General features: G+C 41.5%; 1 long non-coding RNA gene across 1 annotated transcript; it reads left to right on the top strand.

Moving 5' to 3' along the window:
* LOC129626220 (uncharacterized) lies at positions 1-26,973 on the top strand. Its single transcript, XR_008701838.1, has 4 exons — positions 1-62; positions 23,361-23,446; positions 25,835-26,043; positions 26,126-26,973. It is a non-coding gene; the product is annotated as an uncharacterized LOC129626220 (long non-coding RNA).

Genomic DNA, 26,973 nt, shown 5'->3' with positions numbered 1-26,973 from the left:
GTGTGACCTTGGGCTGGTTAGTCACTAACCTCTCTGAGCCCTAGTCTTCTGTCTATAAAGAGGTGAGGATTAAATTCTTTAAGATATGTGAAACTCTTGGAACTGCTCTTGATTTATGGTAAATGTTTGAAAAGTGTCAGCTATTGTTATTGTTGCTGTGGTTGTTATCATTGTTAGTGGAGTTTAGAAGGAGGTGCAGTGCTTATGAGACTGGAAAGAGTTTGGGTTCATTTTGTGGCCCCAAATATATCAGATTGAAGTTTATACTTAATTTGATAGGCGATTATTTTTTTGTTATTAATAAACATTTTATGTCAGTAACTGATTGAAGGCAGGAGGAGAAGGAGATGACAGAGGATGAGATGGTTGGATGGCATCACCGACTCGATGGACATGAGTTTGAGCAAGCTCTGGGAGTTGGTGATGGACAGGGAAGCCTAGTGTGCTGCAGTCCATGGGGTTACAGAGAGTTGGACACGACTGAGTGACTAAACTGAGGTAAATAGCACCAGAACAACAAAACATCAGGAAGCAACAACAGTGGAAACTTCTGTTGTTAAACATCTGGTGTAGTCTTTTTTTTTTTGGTATTTCCAGCTATTGCCCCCAGCTGCTAACCATGCTAACTTTTCTGTTAGGTGACTGTGAGTGGCGTTGGGAATTGATTTGATACAAAACACCTGTAGAAAGAATTACTGAACGCTAATCTTGTACAGGTGAAGAGAAAATCGATTTGGAGAGGAACAACTTCTACTTTATCATACAAATAAAAACTCTGGGGCCATGCATGTCAAAGCCAGTGGCCTTGAACCCTTCTGTACCATAAAGGGCTTTGAGACAGTGCAATATATCATTTAAAAAAAAAAAGTCATTTCTTTTCCATGTTGTAATATGTTCTGAGAGATTTGACTGATGACCTATATTTCAGGAAGCATGAATGATCTTCCCATCTCAGATGAGGTAGGCGTGTCATAAATCAGTACATGTTGTAGTAAAATGCCTTTTCTGCCTTGGTGCAGCCTTGACCCCTAATTATAGGTGCGAACAAGGTAAACATTTTATTTTTTAACAGCTGGGAATCTTTAAGAATTCTAGTGACTCCACATGTTTTTATTTGCTGTTCTTAGTTCAGAGATGCTAGTTGATCTACTGCCTCGAATGATGAATGCCACCTCACATTCATTTTTTGGAGAACAATTGCTGAGTTCTGAAAACCATGCTTCCGGTTGTTCTGACCTCTGGATGTATTTGTGTGACCTTTTCAAGGCCCCTGTTCTTTGATCTCTGTAGATCTGCTCCTTTCTCTCTGTGCAAGAGGCCTTGGGTGTTGGTTATACCTCAGTCAAGCCGTTTTGGCCTCTTCTGGACGAAGCCAGCTGTTCCATGGCTCTTCCCTCCGAATAAAGTGATGACTCTCAAGAGTTCTAAAGCATTAAGGGAGAGTGCTGCTGAATCACAGGTCATGGAGGAGGGTGCCTGTGGGTTCAGCTGGCTTCTCTGAATCCATTAAAACTGGTTTGACCTTTTCTAGTCCCATGGCTTAGTGACTCATAATTATTGGCGAATTTCAAGTTTCCAACCCAGACTCCTTCCCTGAGCTTCAGATTTATATATCCTGCCGCCTACTCAGCACCTCTTGGATGTCAAATAAGCATTTCAAACTAATATCTAATAGGATTATGGACTTTCTCAGCTAAACCTACTTGCCCTCCAGTGTTCTCAGCAAATGGTGCCCCATCTCACACAGTTGCTAAGGACAGAAATCTAGGACTTGCCTTTTGTTCCTGTTTTTCCTTCATATCCCACATTCTGTTGTTTAGCAAGTACTGTTTTCAAAATATAACCCTTGTGGTCCAGTGGTTGAGAATTCTGCCAATGCACGGTTCAATCCCTAGTTCGGGAAGATTCTACATGCTGTGGGACAGCTAATCCCTAGCGTCACAACTACTGAGACTAAAGCCCACTCACTGCAACAAGAAAAAGCCCATGCCGGCAACAAAGGCCCAGCACAGCCAAAAGTAAAATTAAATATATATATATACACTCTAAACATGATCACTTTTTGCTTCCAATACCACCACTGTTTCAATCTCAGCTGTAATCACCTCTCCCCTCAGCTATTGCAATTTCCTAATAGGTCTCCTGCCTCCACTCTGGCTCTTTAGTGGCCCATTTTCATATAGAAACTGAAGTGATTGTTTAAAACTGTAAGTTACTCTCCTGCTCAAAACTCTGTAGTCTTCCTAGGGCACCTAACATCAAATCCAGGTTTGCAGCATGGGTTAGAGACCTACAAGATCTGGTTGCTGCTTTGCTCTCTAACCTCATTTCCTACCATTCTTCTTCTTACTCACTTCTGCTGGTCACATTGGTTGGCTTTTTTACCTTGAACTTGGCAACTTCGTTTTGCCTCAAGGCTTTTGCTGCCTCTTCCAGGGAGGCTCTTTCTCCAGGTCATCACTAGCTTGCTCGTTTGCATCACTGAGCTAATTGCATCTTCTCCCATGACTAAAAATGCTGCCTCCCCCAACATCTATCTTCTTATCCTCTCTTATTTTTCTTTAAAGCAAATACTTCTAGGGAGTTTCCTGGCTTTCCAGAACTTCCACTGCAGGGAACATGGTTTCTATCCCTGGTCAAGGAACTGAGATCCCCACATGTCGAACAATGTAGTCCCCTCCCCCCAAAAGCAAATAATCTCTATTATAAATAGTATATTTTATTATTTATGTATTTGCTTATTTCCTCCATTAGAATATGAGTTCCACGAAGGCAGCTACTTTGTCTTACTCATCACTGTGTCCCCTGGAAGTGCCTGCCACAGAGCGAGTTCTTCATAAAAGTAAGGAAATGAGCTTGAGTCTTCCTGTTTTCAGCAGTTTGTTACAGTGAACCAACTGATTTTCCTTTCTTCCAAGGATGCTGCTGCTTTTGGACTGAAACACAAAACAGGATTGTTATAGTTTTCAGTTTTATTGAGTGATTAAGAAGAAATCAACTTGCACGGAGTTTGTTTTCATTTTGTAACACACTAGTGACTAGTGGTTTCCAATTTGTGGACTATCTTACATTTAAGATCCAAGTGGTGTTGAAGTGAGTCCTCTCAATACAAGAAGGAACAGTGAGACTGTTGACATGTTCAATCTTGAAACCACCACTCTCTTGACAGGAACTTAAATTTTAATAAGCAATGTCAAAAACTCAGAAACACAGCATGCTAGGAAACTTTATTTTTTGGTCTTTTTTTTAAGTGAGCAGTTACTGTGTCCCAGGTAATGCGCTGTATTCAGCATGCATGCTCAGCTCACTTTTATAACCATGCTCTAGGACAGGTATTATTACCCCTTATAGAGATAATGAAATTGAGAATTAGAGAATTATGTACTTGCTGGAGGTCGTAGTCAGAGGCAGAACTGAGATTCAACCCCTGCCCTGACTCATTCCCAAACCCCAGTTCTTTATAATCTCCCAACACTGCTTCCCACGGGGGAAACTCGAGTGAGACTCTCACAGGTATATCTGAATTATTTTTATGGGCTATCAAAATTCCAATTTAAAAAAGAAATTGAATGTGTGCATCTAAAAATGCCACAGCAGGGATCTCCACCCCAAGAGATGGAATTAGCTGATGAACCATGAACTGGAGGAAGAAGAAGAGTTGATTCATTTTGAAACATGTTGTCTGCCAACTCCATTTGCAGGCTTGCCACCCAGGCAGAACAACGTGAAGGGAGTTAAGTGTAAAAAGGAAGGCTTCTGCTCTGGACAATTTCTGACAATGTCAGGCCACCATCTGAGTTTTACTGTGTACCAGCCAGGTTTACCACCGACCAGCTTCTGTGCTGGCAGGTATTATCCTTATTTCTTTCTTTCTTTTTTTAATGCATGGAGGGGCATGACATGCTCAGGGTTACCAGCTGGTGTGTTATAGAGATGTGACCGAAAGCTAGGTCCATCTGCTTTTGTCCATACCATTCTCCATTTAGATATATCCCCTCCTACTTACTTTATAGACACATATTAGAAAGGAAACAACTGGGAGCAAAACCACTTAAAATAACATCACTTACTCTCCAGTGATAGGATGGCTGAGAGAGGTCCAGGGTATGGTGTAATGGATGGTTTTGGTGTGGGAATATCACAGCAGATTGTTGTTAGATGTAACACCTTTTTCTTAAAATCTCTGTAATTCAGAGGAATTACTAACACATTCCAGTTTATTTATTTTTTTAAACATATTTAAAATTGGTGAAATTTTATTCAGTTCAGTCATTCAGTTGTGTCTGACTCTTTGTGACCTCATGGACCACAGCACACCAGGCCTCCCTGTCCACCATCAACTCCTGGAGCTTGCTCAAACTCATGTCCATCGAGTTGGTGATACCTTCCAACCATCTCATCCTCTGTCATCCCTTTCTCCCGCCTTCTGTTTTTCCCAGCATCAGGGTCTTTTCCAATGACTCAATTCTTCCCATCAGGTGGCCAAAGTATTGGAGTTTCAGCTTCAGCATCAGTCCTTCCAATGAATATTCAGGACTGATCTTCTTTAGGATGGACTGGTTGGATCTCCTTGCAGTCCAAGGGACTCTCAAGAGTCTTCTCCAACACCACAGTTCAAAAGCATCAATTCTTAGGCACTCAGCTTTCTTTATAGTCCAACTCTCCCATCCATACATGACTATTGGAAAAACCACAGCTTTGACTAGATGGACCTTTGTTGACCAAGTAATGTCTCTACTTTTTAATATGCTGTCTAGGTTGGTCATAGCTTTTCTTCCAAGGAGCAAGCATTTTAAAATTTCATGGCTGCAGTCAACATCTGCAGTAATTTTGGAGCCCAAGAAAATAAAGTCTCTCACTGTTTCCATTGTTTCTCCATCTATGTGCCATGGAGTGATGGGACTGGATACCATGATCTTAGTTTTTTGAATGTTGAGTTTTAAGCCAACTTTTTCACTCTCCTCTTTCACTTTCATCAAGAGGCTCTTTAGTTCCTCCTCACTTTCTGCCAAAAGGGTGGTGTCGTCTGCATATCTGAGGATATTTTTCCTGGCAATCTTGATTCCAGCTTATGCTTCATCCAGCCCGGCATTTTGCATGATGTACTCTGCATATAAGTTAAATAAACAGGGTGACAATATACAGCCTTGATGTACTCCTTTCCCGATTTGGAACTAGTCTGTTGTTCCATGTCCAGTTCTAACTGTTGCTTCTTGACCTGCATACATATTTCTCAGGAGACAGGTCAGGTGGTCTGGTATTCCCATCTCTTTAAGAATTTTCCACAGTTTGTTGTGATCCACAACAAATTTTATTATATTATCTTATATGGAACTTGTAAGAGTCAGGTCAGGTTAGATTAATCTGTGATAACAAACAGTCTCACATCTTAGTGGTCTAAAACAATGAGTTGAATTTTTTTTCCTCTTTGAGAAAAAGTCATGGCTTCATGGGTGGGGTAGGGGGGCTCTGCTTCCTGTTGTCAGGAAAATTGAGAGTATATGGTCAGATTATATATTGATCAGTCTTTGATTTGTTAAAATAAAACCTTTTTAAAGATGTGAGTTGAGGGTGTGTATCTGGGGAGGGTGGGAGTGGAGTGAGAAGAGGAGGTATTAGTTACAAGTAACAAAGTTTATGTATATATTTATAACTGAAGGCTCTATAAATTCCAAAGTAACCAGGACTGACTTAAAGACTAGAACTTTTGGAGGGGAAGGGTGGCAGGGGTAAATTGGGATTGACATATACACACTAATATATATCAAATAGATGGGCTTCCCAGATGGCACAGTGATAAAGAACCCGCCTGCCAATGCAGGAGATGCAAGGGACGCAGGTTCAGTGCCTGGGTTGGGAAGATCCCCTGGAGTTGGAAATGGCAACCCACTCCAGTGTTCTTGCCTGGAAAACTGAATGGACAGAGAAGCCAGGTAGGCTAAGTCAATAGGGTTGCAAAGAGTCAGCCATGACTGAGTGACTGACCACACATATAAAATAGATAACTAAAAGGTACCTACTCTATAGCACAGGGAACTCTACTCAATACTCTGCAATGGCCTACATTTGATTTTAATCTCTATTTAACAAGCAAGCACTTATATTTGTGTACCAGGCAAGGTCACCAAACTTGGCAAAATAAATGGGAAAGACAGCTTAATAATAATGGCTACTATTGGTTGAAATTTTCATTTGTGGAATAATTGTCACATCTATCATGAAGCCTCAACAATCCTAGGGTGAGTAGTATTAAATCCATTTTATGCGTGAGGAAACTGAGGTTCAGAGCAGCTAAGTACCTTATCTAGAATTATAAAACCAATAACTCACAGAGGCTGGAGTTGTGAGAGTCCCCAGTGCTACATTTTTCCAACAGAGGATCCTATCAAGATTAAGGGTTTCAAATTATTAGAAGACGATTTGTATTTAGAACTTGCTGGCCTCCCTGGCGGTATCTGGGAGAGCTGCTCACCACCCTTAAATAAATAAACAGCTGCTGCTCCTCAATGAGTGAACTGTATAGAGTTACCCCTTGTGAAGAGCAGCTCCTTTGCAAATCCATGCTGTAATTTGGAGGGTGTTCCTGGTGACTTTTCTCTGGGGCTCATGTTTGGTTTGTTTTTTCTGCCTTGAACTATGGCTGGCTCTCACCTCTCCACTTGGGAGAATGCTGTAGAACTTCTCTCCAGGGCCCCTCAAGTCCATTGTGTGTATATCACCTGATTTGGTGACCACCCCCTCACCAGTTTCAGCTTCTCTGGGGATGCCAGCTTCTGGGATGCTGGACAAAAGTGCTCATCAAAAGTGTGAATACATCATGGAGTGGAAGTGGATTTATCCAGAAGCTAATGAGGCTTAAACAGGGCTCCCCAGGGTGTGATTCCCTTCCCAGAGGCACTGTGTTCCAATGGTAGTTGTTTTAGTGAAATTAGCAAAAGTAAGATATTTCCATTGCAGTTGGTTGGGACCATTGTGTCTCTTCTGACTTCTTGTCATACTTCCCCTCAAGTTGAGTGGTCTTGGAAGTGGCCATAGGCCTTTTGCAGATCTGGCTAAAGGAAGTTGAGTTGGGGATACATTTAGGGGGGCTTCCCAGGTGGTGCTAGTGGTAAAGAACTCGCCTGCCACTGCAGGAGACATGAGTGATGCAGGTTCGATCCCTGGGTCAGGAAGATCTCTGGAGGAGGGCCCGGCAACCCACTCCATCCAGTATTCTTGTCTGGAGAATCCCATGGACAGAGGAACCTGGTCCATAGGGTTGCAAAAGGTTGGACATGACTGAGGCGACTTAGCATACATAGTGGGTTATATTTATGTGGTTCAAAGTTAGGCTATAGACTAACAGTTGCCAGCTGTCTAGTGAAGCAATGAGTGTAAAATACCCTCCCACCTGTTGTAGGGAGAAGTCAATTCTGACTCCTTGTTGAAACTGTTTATTTGACTTGCTTTTCATTGCTTTTGTTATTATAATCATACATAATAGCCTGCCTCAGAGAATCCTGCCACTCTGCTTGACCTATAAACTAGAGTGCTTTTGTTCAGAACCCTGTCCACTTGTAGATGACAGGAAGGAAAAAATTAACACATCCCCCTGTTTCTGAGGCTTGCCATTCTTGGAGATATTTTCAAGGTTAATGGCCTTTTTACTTTGTTTCCTCACCTCCCCATCATCTCTGATGTATAAAAGAACCTGGTATCCAGACCCTGGTAAGATGGTTATTTTGAGACATTAGTCTCCCATCTTAGTCAGCTGGTTTTCCGAATAAAGTAATATTCCTTGCCTCAACATCTCATCTCTCAGATTCACTGGCCTTCTGTGGTGAGCAGAGTAAAAGCTTGGACTTGGTAACATGCCTACTGTGCCAACTGGCCTGATATTGTGAAATGAAGCTGTGGGGCCAGAGACCAAGTTGTGATAGAAACCTGTCCTCTGGTCCTGGTGTTTCCAGGAGGCAGGGAGCAAAGGAGAAGCAAGTAAAGTTGGAAACTGGTCTGTGGATAAATATTGTAGTGGTGGGTCAGCCAGGTCTTGGACAGATTACACCGATTTTTCTGTATTTTGTTATATTTGTGGTATTTGTCTAGTTTTAAATATCTGTTATTGGCTGGGAATTCTTGTCTCATTCTAAATAAATATTTGTTTTTATGCTACATTTTGCATTTATGATATTCTTTTTCTTAAAGAAATCACCTCTCTAAATTATATAGATTTCAGGCCCCATAAAAATTAAGTTCTGTCCCTTAAATTGCATGGACATTCTTTTCCAGAAGCAGTTGCTCCAGAAAGTCTTCTGAAGTGAATTTCACAAACACCACAAAATGGCTATAATAAGACAATTTAATGTATACATTCTTTTAACATTTATATATATGTGTATTTCCTTCCCTAATGGCTCAGCAGTAAAGAACCTGCCTGTCAATGCAGAAGATGCAAGTTCCGTCCTTGGATCGGGAGGAGATCCCCTGGAGAAGGAAATGGCAACCCACTCCAGTATTCTTGCTTGGGAAATCCCATGGACAGAGCAGCCTGGTGGGCTTCAGTCTATGGGGTCACAAAGCGTTGGACACAACTTAGCAACTGAGCATGCACATATGTATGTATGTATTTAATTGAAATATAGTTGATGTATAATATTATATAAGCTAATATATGCATTCTTTTAAAAATGTTTATTATATTGACATATAATTGATTTGAAGTGCTGCATTAATTTCTGCTGTACAGCAAAGTGATTCAATTATTTATATATATCTTTTTCATATTCTTTTCCATTATGGTTTATCAAAAGATATTGAATATAGTTCCCTGTGCTATACAATAGAACCTTGTTTATCCATTCTATATATAACAGTTTGCGTCTGCTAATCCCAAACTCCCAGTCCATCCCTCCCCTGCTCTCCCCCTTGGCAAGTCTGTTCTCTGTGTCTGTGAGCCTGTTTCTGTTTCTTAGATAAGTTCGTTTGTGTCAGATTTTAGATTCCACATATAAGCTATATCATAAGGTATTTTTATTTTTCTGATTTACCTCACCTAGTATGATAATGTCTAGGTCCATCTATGTTGGTGTAAATGGCATAATGTACACATTTCTTGATTTGTACAGATCTAGCAAAATTTTATGTGAATGTGAATGAACAGAGAAACCAAAACTTCATTTTAATTATTTAGATCTGACCTTCTTCCCATTTTGGGCATCAGGACTTTGGCCAAGTGGCAGCTGATGTCTGTTCATAGGGTTAGAGGTTTTAGGGTAGGATCAGGTGAGGCGAACTGGGGGTAGGTGTGGGTATCACACTAAATTGCCACTCACGGGCAGGTAAGGGGTCCAGGGAGGCAGCTGGATCCCTCCTTTAATTTACTATTATTAGTTTTTTTTTTTTTTTTAAAGAACACAGGATGTTCTCCTCAAAGAATTTAATGCCAAGGGTCAACCTAAAAATACCAACAATGGTTAATTCTGGGAGACTGAATTAGAAGTGACTCTTACTTTTTTCCCTTTTAAGAATAGTTTCTGATCTTTCTGTAAATAGAATGTATTAGCAGTAAGAAAAAGAAGCATTCGAAGACCCCTTTGCCCATGGCACGCACAATCCCATTTGTATTTGTGTGTCTGTGTGTGAGACAGAGAGAGAGAGAGAGATTTTACTATGGAGTCATTTTTCTTCCTTCCTCTCAGCCCCCCTCCCTCTTTTTTCCCTTAGAATAAATCCATAAAGGCTTACTAGCATCTTAATAACTCTTTGGAAACTTCAAAGAATGCTTTATTTCATACCTTTTAAAACTGTGTGCGAGATACAAATTTTTTAATTTGAGAAAAACATAAGATAGGAAGAAATTGCCTTTGACTTTGACTTTTTGGTGTGTGAATGTGAGATACAAGCAGAGAGAAATTCACAAGTAAATTACCAATTAGTTATTGAGAACTGCAGAACATCGGAGCAGAAATTAGGATCTAATTATCTGTCTCTATGATTGTCATTCAAGACACGAATCTGCCAAGTTTTATAATTGTGGGGCAAATCTATTCCACCTGAGACAATTCCCTTGCCACATCAAGATTTTTATGAAAGTCCAGGAGAGGTGGATGGGTGACTTTTAAGGATTCCCCCTTCCTTTCTTTCACAAGTGATGAGAGCAGCTCAGGCCAGTACCAGCCCGGGGCTGGACTCCCTCTGGGCACAGAACAGAGAGGACAAGCAGGTATATAAGGTGTGGATATTTCTCTAGTGCTTTTAAAGACAGAAGTGTTTCTAATAAAGATAGAATAGTTCATTTAAAATATAAACTCCATTTTTATATAAACAGCTTCTTTTGGACTGTTTTTAGAGATTTCCTTATTTACTCTCTGCTCTTCGGGCCGCCCCAGGCCTTCTTCTGCCCTGACACTGCGCTTCAGGACATTCTCATTGTAAGGTCCTTAGAGCCCTCCCTAAATGGCTCCTTAACACTCCTGAGCTACTCACTACTCATTAGTGTCTCCTTCTGTTTCCTTAAACTCCCTTAGACTTGTGTCTGCACACAGTAGGTATTCAGATGGGTTGTCCTGAGTATGCATTTCACAGACACTGTCTTTAGGTGTGAGCACATGCCTTCTCCAGCCTCCCCATCCTCCACTCTCCCCTTCCTCCACCAGCACCACCTCTGCATGTGTGTCCAGTTCTCTAAAATCCACTTTCTCTGGGTGCCGGCTACTTGGAGGCTGAGCCCTCTGCATCCTAAAAGAGCCATATCAGTTTGCAACAAAACAAAATATACTTCAAGAAAATGAAACCATGAAACCATACTTCAAGAAAAAAACCATATTTTTTTCCTGCGTTCGTTGAATATTAGGGTGTAAAGAGGAACTCCACAATAGACCATCATTTTCAGTCCAACTGTGGATGATAGTCAGCATGAAGGGCTTGGATTATTGTTCGGTTAAATGAGCTAAGATGTGGATGAATTCTAACATGGTGCCTGGCATGTTGCTGACACCCCAATAGTAAATCATTTCCTGCCTTTTGTCATGGTGGTCTGGTTACATTTGTAGCTCTGTTACAGTGTGTAGCTCTGCTCCACAAAGAATCACCAAGAACTTAATGAGCTGTATTTCCTCCAATGCCATGGGCTGTGTCAACACAATGTAAACATTGTGACAATTTTTGACTGAATTGAGTTAACTGACTGAATGTTTTGAAGTATTGACACAGCAGCTAAAAGAGTGAGAAATGTAGTCAAGCCAGCTATTCTGAAGGATGAAAATGGCAACTATTTCAAAACTAGAATAAAATGTGAGAAGCCAGTGGAAGGTCAGTAGCCACAAGGCCATTGGAAAGCCCTTAGGAAAGGAGGGGAGACACAGAAATGAAAATCTGAAGATTGTCCTGGGTCACTCTGGAATTTTATCCCCTTTACCAAAGCTTCCTTAATTTACTCCAAAGGAACAGAAGTAGAAAGTGGGAAGTGTCACAAAATCTTGAGAAATGATGGTGATACTTCATTCATTCTGTCCTTTAACCATTATCTACCTTTAATTCCTTCCTCTGATAACTCTGAGGATGAGTAGAAGGTTGGAGCTGTGTGCAAAAATGTGTTGGGTGTTGGAAATCTTTGTAAGGAACTCTGGGGCAAGGATCGCTCTATTTGGGAGATACTTGTACTTCAGTTTATTCAATGAATTTTCTAAAAGATTACAAAATTTTGTTTACAGGTATATGTAAATCTACAAGTTGTTATATTGGTATGTACATATTGTATTAATATATAATAATATATTCAGTAGTTTCTCTGTATGATACACGTAAAATATATAGTGTTATACAGAGAGCACATATATGGTATTATTTTTCAGGTATACAGAAATAATACTATATGTACTGTGTATATAATTGTTGTTGTTTAGTCACTAAGTCAAGTCCGAATCTTTGCAACCTCATAGACTGTAGCCTGCCAGGTTCCTCTGTCCATGGGATTTCCCAGGCAAGAATACTGGAATGGGTTGCCATTTCCTTCTCCAAGGAGTCTTCCAGACCCTGGGATTGAACCCGTGTCTCCTGTATTGGCAGGTGAATCCTTTACTGCTGAGCTACGAGGGAAGTGTGTATTTAATACTGTGTATTTACATAAAATGTACAGTAATATATATATAATAATAGCAATAGATATATAGCGTAATATATACGGTGGGTGGAGAGGAAGCGAGAATGAGACAGAATTGAGTAATTTTAACCCTAAAATGTATTTATTAGGTAATTTTAACCCTGAAATGTATTTATTAGGTTATATTGGATAACCTTATATAAGAGCAAGTACACTTGATGCTAACTTGGTGGGTTATTTCTGAAAGACTTCTGACCCAAGCATCACTAAGAAATTCTATTTCCCCAGCTACCTTGAGGGATGAATGAAGCCATACCAAAAATCAGTTTCCATCCTTGTAATAACTGTTAGCTGGAGGATCCCTCTATAGCAAAAAGATCTCTCTTGGTAATGGCCAACTGAGTTGACATAGGGAACTTTTGACACAACAAAATTTTACCTGGACTCCAATAGGTTTCTGAAGTTGCTGTAATTGGGTTTGGTGTTGCTATGTAAGTGGAGACCACAGCTAGTTGGTTTTCCTTATTAGGGAGGCAAGAATGTTAATAGAGCCAGTCTAATGGCAACCCACTCCAGTACTCTTGCCTGGAGAATCCCATGGATGGAGGAGCCTGGTAGGCTGAAGACCGTGGGGTCGCTAAGAGTCAGACATGACCGAACGACTTCACTCTCACTTTTCACTTTTATGCATTGGAGAGGGAAATGGCAACCCACTCCAGGGTTCTTGCCTGGAGAATCCCAGGGACAGGGGAGCCTGGTGGGCTGCCGTCTATGGGGTCGCACAGAGTCGGACATGACTGAAGCGACTTAGCAGCAGCAGCAGCAGCAGGGACTTCCCTAGTGGTCCAGGGGCTAAGACTCCATGCTCCCAATGTAGGGGGCCCCGGTTTGATCCTTAGTCTGTTAACTAGATCCCAAATATTGTGACGAAGAGTTTGCTTGCCACAAATAAAGATCCCACATGCTGAAATGCAAGTCGAAGATCAAATGTGCCACAACAAAGATCTGGCGCAGCCAGGTAGATAAAACAGATTGTTGTACAGCAGAAACTAACACAACATTGTAATGCAATTATACTCCAGTTAGTAATAATAATAAAAAGGAGCCAGTTTAGGTCAGTTGGGGGTCAAGGGGTTTTGACTGCATGCATCAGTCCACTCAGTGAGATAACTATTTTCACTGTGTTTTTCCATTCCCGGATTTTCCCTCCCTACATGACTTTGATAAGAATGACCAAATCACTTGGTGAAGATGTAGCCTTGAGACTTAATCCCTCATCTACTTCCTCTTGTGGCCTTTCTTCCCACTCAATGTGTTACAAACAGTGACAGTCACAGAAAACCCAAAGGAGGATGTGGGTCATGGTTTTGGCTTTTCTGCCACAATATTTTACAGTGTTTCCAAAGAACCTAGAGGGCAAACTTGAAACAGTAAGTGCAACCCAGCTGCAATGAGCTCCTGCTGGCGAGGATAGCTATAAATGTCAAGCTGTAGGATTTTAAAGACTTTCAGTAGCTCATACATAGCTTGTACATTTATAAGCATTATTGAGTTGGGAGATAATGACACTCACATGTTGAGAATAGAATATGACATGTTAACGTATGTTCTTCCTCTCTGTGAGTCTCCAGAGTCCAATTATTGAAACTTAAAAATTCGACCCTTCAGTGCATGACTACAGAACCAGTGGGAATAATTAATACTAAAAATTTTAATCTGTTTACAGGCCTTACAAAACACATAGAGTAATAGGGGAAAAACATGTTTGACAAAGACATTTAATTGTATGATTTTCACTTTGAACTTCTGAAAAACTGCGTATTCCTATTTAAAAATGCCTGCCACATTATATGACCTCATGTTAATTTTATTTCTGTGCCTTGGTGTAATGAGATAAATGTTGTCAAATCCAAGTGTATGTATTATGCTGAAGAATCTGGTCTTATCAGTTAGGATGTTCTCCCTCCAAGGAACAGAGAGCCCAACACAGATGATCTTAAACAATAAGGACATTTATTTGTTGGCTCTCGTAACTAGAGAAATGGTGGGCCTTAGGATCAGTTCATCCTGGTGGTTCTGGCTTTGTTTGGGGCAAATTCCATCATCTGAACTCTCTTTTGGGTGTTGGTGTAATTCTCAGGGTATTTTTCTTGTTCTGATAAAGAGGCATAGGAGCTCTCGGCTCCACATCCATGATTGGGGAAGGAGAGATGTATCAGCTGGGAATATGCTCTGCTAAAGAAAAGGAAAGAAACAGAGGGAAGGAGTAGGAGAGGGAGAGAGACGCAAAGAATGAACCGTGTAGTAGCGACGGTTTAGATGGTAGTATATCATTGGTCTTAAGTCTCGGGGGGCAGAGACGGCCACCAGGTTGGTGCAGCAGCGCAACCATCCCTTCCAGACCCAAATTCTTTCCATCGTTCTGCTCCCCCGGCCTCAGTCTTCGTGTCTGCTACCTCATGGTCTCAACACGGCTGCTAAGCTGATAACACTTATGTCCATGGTTCAGGAAAGTCAAGTCTGCCCACTTATACCAAGGGAAAGACAAAACTTTCCTGAAAGCCACACCCAATACACCTCTGCTTTTGTGTTACTGCCAAGTATTGGGTCACATGGTTACTGAAGGTATAGATTTCTGGTTGCTTGCCCAGTGTCCATTTCTTCCTCTTCCTTATCAACAGAACCTGGACTTTTTTCAAAATTGCAATATGGCCCTTAAAAAAATACACATCTTCAGGGACTTTCCTGGTGGTCCAGTGGCTAAGACGTCTCACTCCCAATGCAGGGAGCCCAGGTTCCATCCCTGGTCAGGAAACTGGATCCCACGCACTGCAACTAAGACCTGGCACAGCCGAATAAATAAAGATTAAAAAAATACACATCTTCACAGGTTAGACTTACTAAATCCACCCCAAACAAACAAAACCAGGATGCCCAGCATGAGTCATCCATACTTACACAAAGCAGGGCTTGTGGTTTGCCTGAAGTTTGAGTTGAATGGAATGTCCCATATATTTTACCTGGCACCATTATCCCAGGCTTCCTGGAAGGTAGCATGACCACAAAAGAGGTAGTCTGCTAGAGGGGGCTTCCAGAAGAGCTTTTGAAGAAAGGGACCACACGTGTCAGACACAGTCCTTTCATCCGCTGAACTTTGTCTTCCCCCTTCCTCTTGCCTGGACTTTGGACAGAATTACCTAAAGCCATCTTGCAACCAGGAGGATAAAAGTTGTTTAAGGATTGCAGAGAAATAAGGAGAAGTCTGGCTCCTTGAGCAGCTCTTAATTGCCTACCCCTAGATTCCTTGTTATATAAAAACAAAGCCCATATTTGGTTAAGTCATGGTAGTTCAGTTTCAGCCACATGCTGCCAGATGCAGTCATAACTGATACAGCTACCCCTTACTGGAAGAGGGAAGGAGAGGCTGGCAGGTGGTTCACCAGACTTTTGTTTTCATCCTGTCACATAGCTAGACTACACTTCCCAGCCCCCCGCTGTTAGGTGGGGGCCATTGACTGAGTTCTGGCCAATGGAATGTGAGTCGGAGTCTCGTATGTGACTTTCAGGTCTGAGTCCACACTCCCGCTTTTCCCTGCATGTCTGCAGCAGAACAAGGGGCCCTAAGGAATAATGGAGACAGCAGGTGAAAGCAACCTGAGCCCCTGATGACTTTGTAGAGGAGACCCTCCCCACCTTGTGCTGATCTGCATTGTTTGTTATTGTTCAGTTGCTAAGTTGTGTCTGACTCCTTGTGAACCCACGGACTGCAGCATGCCAGGCTTCCCTGTCTTCATTATCTCCCAGAGTTTGCTCAAACTCACGTCCGTTGAATTAGTGATGCTATCCGACTGTCTCATCCTCTTGTCCCCCACTTCTCCTCCTGCATTGTACTATAATATGAACAGGAAATAAACTTGTCTTAAGCCACTGAGATGTTGGGTTCCTTGGGGTCAACTAAATCAATATTGCCTGTTGTAAGAGATGCTGCTTCAGGCCTCAAGTTCCAAGTAGGAATCATGAGACTTGCTCTCATTGGATCACACATCTTGGGTCCCTCCTTTAATCAGTGGAATGGACTTTGCTGATGGCTTAAACAAACCATTCCAGGAGCTGGGGCTGGGGCCAACTTCCCCCAGGCATGTGATGAGTCAAGGTCCTGGCAGGAAACAGTAATTTGAGGAGAGTTTAATAAAGTGACTGCTTACAAAAATGGGAGTGGGTGTAAGGAAACCATATGGTACAGTATCCTGAAGCTAGTAAGAGCAGGTCCTTGGCACCCCTCGGCCAGAAGGTGGGTTGTGTTGGTGAAAGGTTTCCAGAACCTAGAGACAAATGTGGGCTTCCCTGGTGGCGCTAGTGGTAAAGAACACGCCTGCTGATGCAGGAGACATGAGATGCAGATTTGATCCCTGAGTGGGGAAGATCCCCTGGAGGAAGGCATGGCAACCCACTCCAGTATTCTTGCCTAGAGAATCTCATGGACAGGTGAGCTTGGTGGGCTACAGTCCATGGGGTTGCAAAGAGTCAGACATGACTGAATTGACTTAGCGTGCAAAGAGACAAATGTACCATAGGAACAGATAGGCTGTGGTCAGAGGGCTTTGTTTCCAGTCCTATGATCTTAGCTAGTCTGCAAGGAGGAGGCCAGAGGGAACAATATCTTGACCTTGCTCTTATCCTGCCCCCCGATCTTCTGTAGAGGCTCCTCATTATCCAAACCCGACTGGAAGCCCAAGAACAAGGGTGCCCATGACGTAATCCATGCAGGTCAGGCTCCCAGGTCAAAGTGCAGTGGAGAAGACCTGGAGGGGACATCCAGCACAGGCTGGGTATGCAAGTCCATTACCCAAACCAACTCTGGCTTTGTCAGGATGGCAGAGGGAATAAGGAATAGCAGGGAGCAACCCATAGTTCTACCTCTCTGGTGACCTCTCAGGCCCTGGGGGAGCTAACTCCATGACTGTAACTTATTTTGGAGATAGAAGTCTTTTGGCCATATGTCAAGTACATGGAAAAAATAGCTTCTGAATTTTCGCTAGCACATGAAAAATCCCAAGATCTGTAAGATGTTGAGTGACTTATTTATTAAAGCATTAGAGTTGCCAGGACAACAGCATTTAATTTAGTAGTGTTCGATTTACACATTTGCTTTAATTCTGCTGCCATAGCTACTTGTTAATTCTGTCTCCTTAGATTTTAAAAGTGTTCCTGCTAGGAGTAATTATGCTATCAGTAATATCTACCGCTTTAATATTTTTACATAATCCTGTGTCTGTTTTATTGGCCAGTACCTTTTGATCTCTTGTAATTGGTTTTATTCCAGGACATCTTGTTGCAGCTGATGCTGAAGACAATCTTAAGTTTGTACGTTTAGTACTGAATGAATTCCCATATTGATTCACACTTGATGGCTAATTGTTTATGCATAATCTTAGCATTATTTTGTGCCTACTATTATTAATCATAGCAGCCCTAGTAGTGCATTGTTAAATTATATGTTATATTGTTCTGAAGGTTGTTATTTCTGCTATGAAAATTTTCCTTAACTGGATGTTTATGGAGTTTTTAGTGACAAGCTTTTTTATATTATAATATTTTTTGAGTTAGAGCAGGTAGTGTTATTATATAAAAATAAGTAAGTAATTAATGCTTAGTAAGGAATAATCATAAATATGTCTAAATATAAGGTGAAAATAAAAATCATCTTTGTTGTACCACTTCAATATAGCATCGATTGATATAGTTGCTGTTGTTCAGTCACTAAATTGTGTCTGATTCTTTGCAACCCCATGGACAGCAGCATGCCAGGCTTCCCTGTCCTTCAGTATCTCACAGAGTTTGCTCAGATTCATGTCCATTGAGTCACTGATGCTATCCAACCATCTCATCCTCTGCCGCCCCCTCTCCTCTTGCCCTCAATCTTTCCCAGCATCAGAGTCTTTCCCAGTAAGTTGGCTCTTTGAATCAGGGGGCCAAAGTATTGGAGCTTCAGCTTCAGTATCAGTCCTTCCAATAAGTATTCAGGATTGATTTCCTTTAGGATTGACTGATTTGATCTCCTTGCAGTCCAAAGGATTCTCAGATTTTGAAAAGATTATATACTGATATATTGATTAATAAACCCATGCATATATAGACAATTAATTTACAACAAAGGAGCCAAGAACATCCATGGGGAAAGGACAATCTCTTCAATAGATGGTGTTGGGAAAACTGGACCACTATCTCACACCATACCCAAAACTTAACTCAAAATGGATTAAAGACTTGAATGGAAGACCTGAAACCCTAATAGGAGACAACATAGACAACTTGCTGTTTGACATCAGTCTCAGCAATATCTTTCTGGATATGTTTCCTTAGGCAAGGGAAATAAAGCAAAGATAAACAGATAAGACTGCAGATGTCTCTTCTTACAAGGAAACTAATTCTCTTCACTCGGAACCCCACCCCAATGACCTCATTTAGCCCTAATTACCTCCTCACTCCAAATACTGTCCTATTGGGCATTAGGGCTCCAATGTAAGAATTTTGAGGGGCACATATGTTCAGTCCATAGTGAGAATAAACCCTCCAGCAGTGGAATGCTAAGGCTTCTTCTGCTCTGTCTCCTAAAGGTCCCAGCACGACTGTACCTCTGGGGCTCACAAAGGTAACCTGTTCACCAGGGTTTGCTGGCTCTTTGGCTTTCTTCTTTTGTCAAACTTTGGGAGATGGCAGCCCAAATAAACTTCTTGTCTTCAGATCCTTATCAGAGGGAATCAGACTTGATAGGTTCCTTGGACCAATGGGCTTATTTCAGAAACAAAGCTGCTGACACTGCAGAAGGAGCAGGCTGCACACTTCCTGCTTCTTGTGCTCTGGGTCAGCCACTGGGAGGGAAGCCAGTTTACCTGTCAGGACGCTAGCTCCAAGGGAGCATAGAAAGGCGAATGTCAGGCAGTCAGCGGAGTTTTCAGGCTGTCACACTCGGGGAGGAGGTTCAAACACTGGGCAGTCCGAAAGAACAATAACCATTCTTTAGGAGGGGTCTCTGTATTTTTGCTGGGTTACTCTCTTTTCCCCATATGGAAACAGGTTGTGTTCAGACCTGTTGGAAAGCCATTATTAGTATAGAAAATACGGATGTAATTTTCTCCTTTTATTCTTTACCATTCAGCACCACTCTTCTGTTTCAATTACAAAGGGAGTAATAAGGCATTTGCTGCAGTTCTGCAAAAATAGAAAATTATCTACTGACCACTCTTAGGCTAAAAGAGAAATGAAGTGAGAAATTCTTCTCCCCAGATAAACACCCACGGGGTTTCAGTCCACAAGTTGGAGAACTTTTTTTTATAAAAGCAATTTCTCAGTCCTTTTTACACTAACTTATATAGATGACTGTGGATCCTCTGGGAAAATACTTAGCTCAGGATTTCTGAAGTTCTGATGTGGGAGCTGTTGGCCATCTGGGCCTGACTAATGACTGTACAGAGAATGTCTCTGGAGAGAGACACAATTTGTTGGTAATGGGGGAACAGCACAGTAGCATTCTTCTTCGAGAATCTTTCCTGTGAGAGAACAAGCGGCATGTTAATCAGGGCAGATTTTTTAAAAAGATCTACAGTCATGACTTTATTCAGGAATCTTCAAATCTTCCATTTGATTCCCAAGAATCTTACTTCCAATTCGGCAGTGTTAATTTTTAAGATGAATATGCAAATATGCTTCCAATAAATGCCTTGCCAAACCTACTGATCCTAACGTGCTGTTCCTCATTTGTAGGGAGTTTTCCGCGCAGAAATTCTTTGGAAGCAAGGTAAACTGCCCTATGTATACATTCACCAATGATACCATTACTTATTAAAGAAAACATTTTCAAGTATATATATATTCAAGTATATATATATCAAGTAAAGTATATATTTTAATATATGCTTTAGAAACTGAAACAAAGGTGAATCAACTATTCTGTCCAAATTTATTGCCAGTTGTGTGTTATATGTGTTTCTAGAATGTGGGTGGATTGATAAGGGTCTCAGGGCATCCTTTTTACCTTGTAAAAAATAATAGCAGTGACAAAAGTGCCTCCAGTTATATGATACCATTATAAACACAGAAAAATTGGCTACTATTTATAAGGGGCTTCTCTGGTAGCTCAGATGGTAAAGAATCTGCCTGCAATGCAGGAGACCCGGGTTTGATCCCTGGGTCGGGAAGATCCCCTGGAGAAGGGAACGGCAACCCACTCCAGTACTGTTGTCTGGAGAATTCCATAGACAGAGGAGCCTGGCAAGCTACAGTCCATGGGGTCGAAAAGAGTTGGACACGACTGAACAGCTAACACACACACACACACGCACACACAAACCATTTATAAAGTGCTGTTCATATTTATTCACATTTAGTCCTTACATTACAGAAAGTGAAACAACTTTATGAGGTACTTAGCACGGGTGTTATTCTCTATGAACTTCACAGGCTTTCTCTGGTTGCCAGCAGTGTTTTTTAAAATTAATTAATTAATTATTTTTGGCTGCACTGGGTCTTTGTTGCTGCACACGGGCTTTCTCTAGTTGCAGCAAGTTGGGGCTACTCTCTAGTTGAGGTGCACAGGCTTGTTATTCGGTGGCCTCTCTTGTTGCAGAGCACAGGCCCTAGGCGTGCAGACTTCAATAACTGTGGCATGTGAGCTCATGACTTGTGGTTCCTGGGCTCTAGAGTACAGGCTCAATAGTTGTGGTACTTGGGCTTAGTTGCTCCGAGGCATGTGAGATCTTCCCAAACCAGGGAGTGAACCCATGTCCTCTGCATTGGCAGGCAGATCCTCAACCCCTAGACTGCCAGGGAAGTCTGAGCCAGCATTGTTGATTGTAGATGCAGGGATAGATGTTGACTCATGAGAGGACGCTGGAGGACAGTGAAAGGTGCTAGAAAAATGTCAATAGAGGAGCAAGTTGGAAATACACGAAACTACAAGCTTCTCTGTAGAATATTCTTTTGAATCTATGTGAAAAAAAAAAAAATCTGACTGAGGTTCTTTTCTCAACTTTGACGACAGTCCTAAAATTTTACCTGACGTTACCAAAAGAAATTTGTGAAGTTGAAAGAAAGTTTTCTAAGCCATCAATAGTAAAATATAACTTTTGGTGGTGCTGTGGGGAAGAATATTGGTGTCAAAGCTATAGTGAGTGGAGTGGGTGGCACAGAAAAGGGACAGCATGCCTAGATGCAAAAACATGAAGCAGAGAGGGGAGTCTGGAGGAAGGAGAAGCTTGGGAACTGCTGTGGACTGAATATTTGAGTCCCTGTCCCCCCAGCCCCCACCCCCGCCTGCCCCCTGGGCTTCCCAGATGGTGGCAGTGGTAAAGAACCCGCCTGCCAATGCAGGAGACCAACAACTCAATTGAACATCAAGTTCGATCCCCAGGTCAGGAAGATCCCCTGGAGGAGGGCACATCAACCTACTCCAGTATTCTTGCCTGGAGAATCCCATGGACAGAGGAGTCTGGTGGGCTACATATGGTCCATAAGGGTCGCAGAGAGTCAGACACAACTGAAGCAACTTAGAATACACACATGCACCCTAAATTCGTAGATTGATGCCTAATCCCCAATGTGATGGGGTTTGGAGGTGGGGGCTTTGGGAGGTGATTAGGTCAAGAGGGTGGAGCCCTTCTGAATGGGATTAGTGCCCTTATGGAACAGATCCCAGAGAGCTCCCTTGTGCCTTCCTCTATGTGAGGACACAGTGAGAAGATAGATGTTTATGAACAAGAAAGTGGGTTCTCACAAGATGCTGAATCTATGAGAGACTTGATCTTGGACTTCTCAGCTTCCAGAACTGAGAAATAAATGTTTGTTGTTAAGTCACCCAGTCTATGGTACTTTTGTGATAGCAACCTGAGTGGATGTGAAGACCAAAGAGTCTAGGAAATACGCGAGGTTCTACCACTCCTGTTCCCTCTCCCAGTAAATCTCAAAGATCTGGGAAAGGAGTCTGAGTTTTTCCCTGTTCAAGAAAAGGAAATTTTTTTAAAGATTTTTTTTTTATAAAGACTATTTAAAAAGTCTTAATTTAATTTGTTGCAAATTAAATTACCTCTGTTTTATGTTTTGGGTTTTTGGCTGTGAGGCATGTGAGATCTTAGTTCCCCCTCCAGGGTTGAAACCTGCACCCCCTGCATTGGAAGATAGACTCTTAACCACTGGACCACCAGAGAGGTCTCAAAGAAATGGTTTTAAGTCAGTTTTATTAAGCTCTCAGAGAAGAAGGACATCTCAACAAGCTGAAGGACGTGGGGACATCCAAGCAGCAGACAGCTGTGTAACATGGGAGAGGCTTATGTTTAGAGGAGATCAGCAAAGTATGTGATAACCAGGATGTAGGACTCCGCAGTAGCCCAAGGCTGGACCCCCTGTTATCTGTATTTTACTTACACAGCCCCTGCTCCATCTGAGTCATTACATAAAAATATAAGTCAATATTGAATTGCTGCTTTCAAAACTTAGGCATTACTTCACTTTTATCCTCCATTCCCTAAGAAGAAAAGCTTTTAGACATATTGCAGAACAGCAGTTCTCAGTGCTGGCTGCCCATCACAATTACCTGTGGAGCTCTTAAATATACAAGTGCTAGCTGCAGATTCAGAATTTCTGGCAGCAGGGCCTTGGGCATCTGTATGTTTAAACAACCTCGCAGGGATTCTGATGCACAGCCAGGGCTGGGCGCCACGGTTGTAGAAAACCATTTGATAAAATTCACCAGAAGAGAAATAATCATTTTTCACAAGTTGAAGATCAAAATTCAATATGTCATTATTTTTAGTGAAATCTATGCCAATGTAGCCTCATCATGCTTTTAGTTGGTAAGTACAAGATCCACCATAACTGCTAACTGCAAATGTGAGAAAATGAAATAACGTCCTAGAAAATTGCACTTTATGGAACATGCTGTTGTACATTTCCTTAGTAGTGGAGCTGAGGCATGTATTAAAGAAGAATAGGATTCTAATGAAAAAAATTAGAACAAGATCCTGAGCTTTCTAAAGAATGTCCGTTATATTACTCATAGTATGCTCACTTCTGAGACTGGGTCCAAGTGACACTGATGAATGGTTTGAGAAAAAATTTTTTTTTTTCAAATCAGTTGTTAAGAAGAGTCCTGGTGCAGGACAGAAGCCGAACAGTCTTTGAAGCCAACGGAGTTTTCAGATCCAAAAATGAAGAGCTATTGCCAGCAGCAGTAGTGTCAAAACAAAGGCAATGAAACACTCTTTTTTTTTTTTTTTTTTTGGACCAGGGATCAAACCTGCACCCCCTGAAGTGAAATCTCAGAGTCTTAACCACTGGACTTCCAGGGAAATCCCCAGGCAAACTCTTTAGAAGGTTTGTATAGGTATAATTTCAATTGATTACTTAAAATTTGGCTGTATGACACAAAATATAGCCCTTGTGAAAGAAATTTTAACATCCTTACCAGAATCGTTATACTTGATATCAAATCGCACCAATATTTTCATTTTGTTATAGCATATTTTGGTAATATTGATTTACTTAGTGCTAATAGAATAATAACATGTTTATTTTAACTCCAAGGATAGTGGGAGGGAGGTGTGTGGTCACACAATATAAAAGCAGTGAAGATGGGTCTGTTTTTCAACTCTGGGAATTAGTTATGCAATTAAATGGCTGACATCCAGTGTTTAGCTAGTCATTGAAACCTGTCTCACGTTTGAAGTGGCCTGGCAGGTTCATGGGTGGAATAAATTCAGAGAGTAAAAGTCCTTTCTGGTGACAGATAGTTGATTTAATTACTAGAATATGTTGTATATTTGGATATGTTGTGATTTTTATGCTAAGTATCACCCTGACAACTTGGAGATTTATGTTTTTTAAAAAAAGCCTCCTAAGTAGGGTAATTTTATGGCTGTCACTCAAATTGAGCCAGGTGTATTTCCTCATTTGTCATCATCTGCTTTTCTTCCTTGTGGTTTAATCTTGCTGAGTGATGTCTCTCCAAAAAATTTGAGGATCTCAGTCTCATAAGGATGGCTGTATCAACCTGACACTTCTTGAGAGACTGTTGGAGTAATTTGACAATAACCCTGAGGGGGGTGAAGAGAGTGAGCCAGGCATAGGGCATTTCTAATTTTATCAGTTAATAATTTATGAGATTCTAAAGGGTGCTTCCTGGTTGCTCAGGAGGAACCTGCCTGCTAAGGCAGGAGATGTGGGTTTGATCCCTGCGTCCAGAAGATCCCCTGGAGAAGGAAATGGCAACCTCCTCCAGTATTCTTGCCTGGGAAATCCCATGGACAGAGGAATCTGGTAGGCTACAAACCACGGAGTTGCAAGAGTCGACGTAACTTAGTGGCTGAACAACAGTAAAGAGCACTTAGAAATGGGACTCAGCTTAGATTATGCCCTCTCCTTCTTCACCGAGGTCCCATTTGTCTACTCAGGTCCTACTGAGCCAGTCTGACTGTTGACCACCTGTTGAGTTCAACTCCATTGTGGTGCCTCATGGGACAAACCTCGTTCTTTTTCTTAAACTGTGTCATTAGCTTCTTATCTGATTTTCCTGAATTGGATCTTGCAGGTCTGACCATTTTGCTCTGTTAGGATCATTTTGGTAGCCAGCAATTTAAAATGAAAATTGAAAACCAAAGTATATGATGCAAAAAAAAAAAAGGTATTTCTCATATAACTGAATTGTGCAGCGGCAGATCTCAGGAGAGGCTTCAAAAAATACACACAGTTTCCATTCCTGGTTTCACTCCCAGGGTTGCTGCTGGCTCCTAGAATGGTCTTGTGAGATTTTGGAAAAGATACTCTTCCCTGAAGTAAACATATAAGTTATTACACTTTAGTTCTCCGATAAGAACAGTGATTACAAAATTATCTGTAAAGTTATACGAGTCAAATTATTCTATCTCAACTCATAAAAACTAGTAATTAGCTCCAAGTTAGTGAAGAGAAAATTGAAGTCTATACAATTTGATAATTTGTTGTAAAATAGTTACACGTTTTGCCTTTGGTATGAATGCTTATTTGTTTCAATAACTTGTTTTTTTATTAAAAAAAAAAGGTTGCTAGATTTGACAGTATTTCCTGTAACTTTGTAAAAGACAAAGGATTCATTGGATTTGAAGAGAAACATGAATATGGATCTTATAACTTTGTAGAATTTAAATATTTAAAAATATGGTTTAGTGTTGAGAAGCTACTTTCTTCAATGAGGAGAAATACAATAACTAGGCATTTTATCTTTGAATCAGGAACATTGAAAAGTAACATGCATGTAAAAAGCTTCTAAATTTTAGTAGTGGTTAATTTTCATGTTGAAGAAATCTTTTTAACAACAAATAAACAGTGCTACAGTATAAGTGACAGCCCACACAGGGTTCCTTACAGAATTGTGTAAAGATTTAAGGGCATAATGCAGAGAAAGTGTGGAATACTGTGCTTAAGAAAGTCCTCAGTCAATATTGGCTATGATGTGCTGTGTTCGGTCATGTCTGACTCTGTGACCCCATGGACTATAGCCCGCCAGGCTCCTCTGTCCATGGGATTTCCCAGGCAAGAATACTGGAGTGGATTGCCATTTCCTTCTCCAGGGGCTCTTCCTGACCCAAGGGCTGAACCCACATCTTCTGCATTGGCAGGCGGATTCTTTATCACTGCGCCACCTGGGAATATTGGCTGTAATTATTATCGATCATTACTCAGCCTTTGGTGGTGGAATCCACAGCTTTTTCTCCTTTTGTCCTGCAGGTTCTCAGTGGTTGCTCTAAAATTCTATAGAGAGGCGCTTTGGACAAGTAATTTGGCTGAAAAGTGCTCTGTAAGACTTGGCTTGAAGCCTTGCTTGCACAGCAAGCTCATCCCTTCTTCACTCTTGGATTGCGTGCTTGGCCTTCGGGGGAGGACAAAGGGAGATGACAGTGGGGATGGGCACTGAAGCTTTTCCACTACATTACTGGGTATGTCCCTGCTGGTCAAAGATCTTGGGCTTTTGACTCTGACTTTCTGAATTGCTTATAGTCATCATTTTTTTTTGTCCAGGTCCAGCTGCTGGCTGCATTTACTCAGATCTCTCGACTTCTTGAATTCCCTAGCTTGCTGCCCCTTCCAGGTCTCCAGGAGTCAACCCCGCCCCCCGCTCCCCCAATATTTCTCCTTGCCTCCTCTTTCCCTGTTTACTCTCTCCTCCCACTGGGGTGACTGGCTTGCTGATTCCTGAGAGCATGGGCACCTCCTCAGGTCATCTGAATGCCGTCTTCCCTCTGTCTGGAATGTCCTTTCCCTTCTCAACTGTCCAGCAAACTTCTTATCCTTGAACACCCAACTCTGGGTCAACTGTGGAGATTTTCCATCTCTGGAGTGAGGTTGCCTTAGAAAGCAATCCCTCCAGGACTTTCCTGGTGGTCCGGTGGTTAAGAGAATTCACCTCCCAAGGCAGGGGACGTGGGTTCAATCTCTGGTCAGGGAACTAAGATCCTACATGCTGCAGGGCAACTAGAGAACCCTCATGTTACAAAACTGCAGAGCCCACATGCTGCATGGAAAGATCCTGAGTGCTGCAACTAAGGCCTGATGCAGCCAAAAGTAAATTCATAAATACTAAAAAGAAAAAGCAATCCTTTTAAAGGGCTCTTACAGTGTGTCACTGGTACTGAGGATGTTTGGATATTTTATCTGTTTTATTGTTTTTAGACTGTGAGCACCTTGAGGTCAGGAATTTTGTCCTTTAACTGTTTTTCATTCCTGGTGCTTATCACAATGACTGGTATTAAAAAAAAAAAAAAATACACCTTTGTTGAACTGGAGGAATGAATGAAGGGTCTAGAAAACCTAGAAGAACCTGCCAATACAGAAGTAGATTTTGTGAAAACATGGGAATGATGACTTAC

The sequence above is a fragment of the Bubalus kerabau genome, chromosome 13, assembly GCF_029407905.1.
Source record: "Bubalus kerabau isolate K-KA32 ecotype Philippines breed swamp buffalo chromosome 13, PCC_UOA_SB_1v2, whole genome shotgun sequence".
Lineage (NCBI taxonomy): Eukaryota > Metazoa > Chordata > Mammalia > Artiodactyla > Bovidae > Bubalus > Bubalus kerabau.
This window is presented reverse-complemented; position numbering and strand designations above follow the sequence as displayed.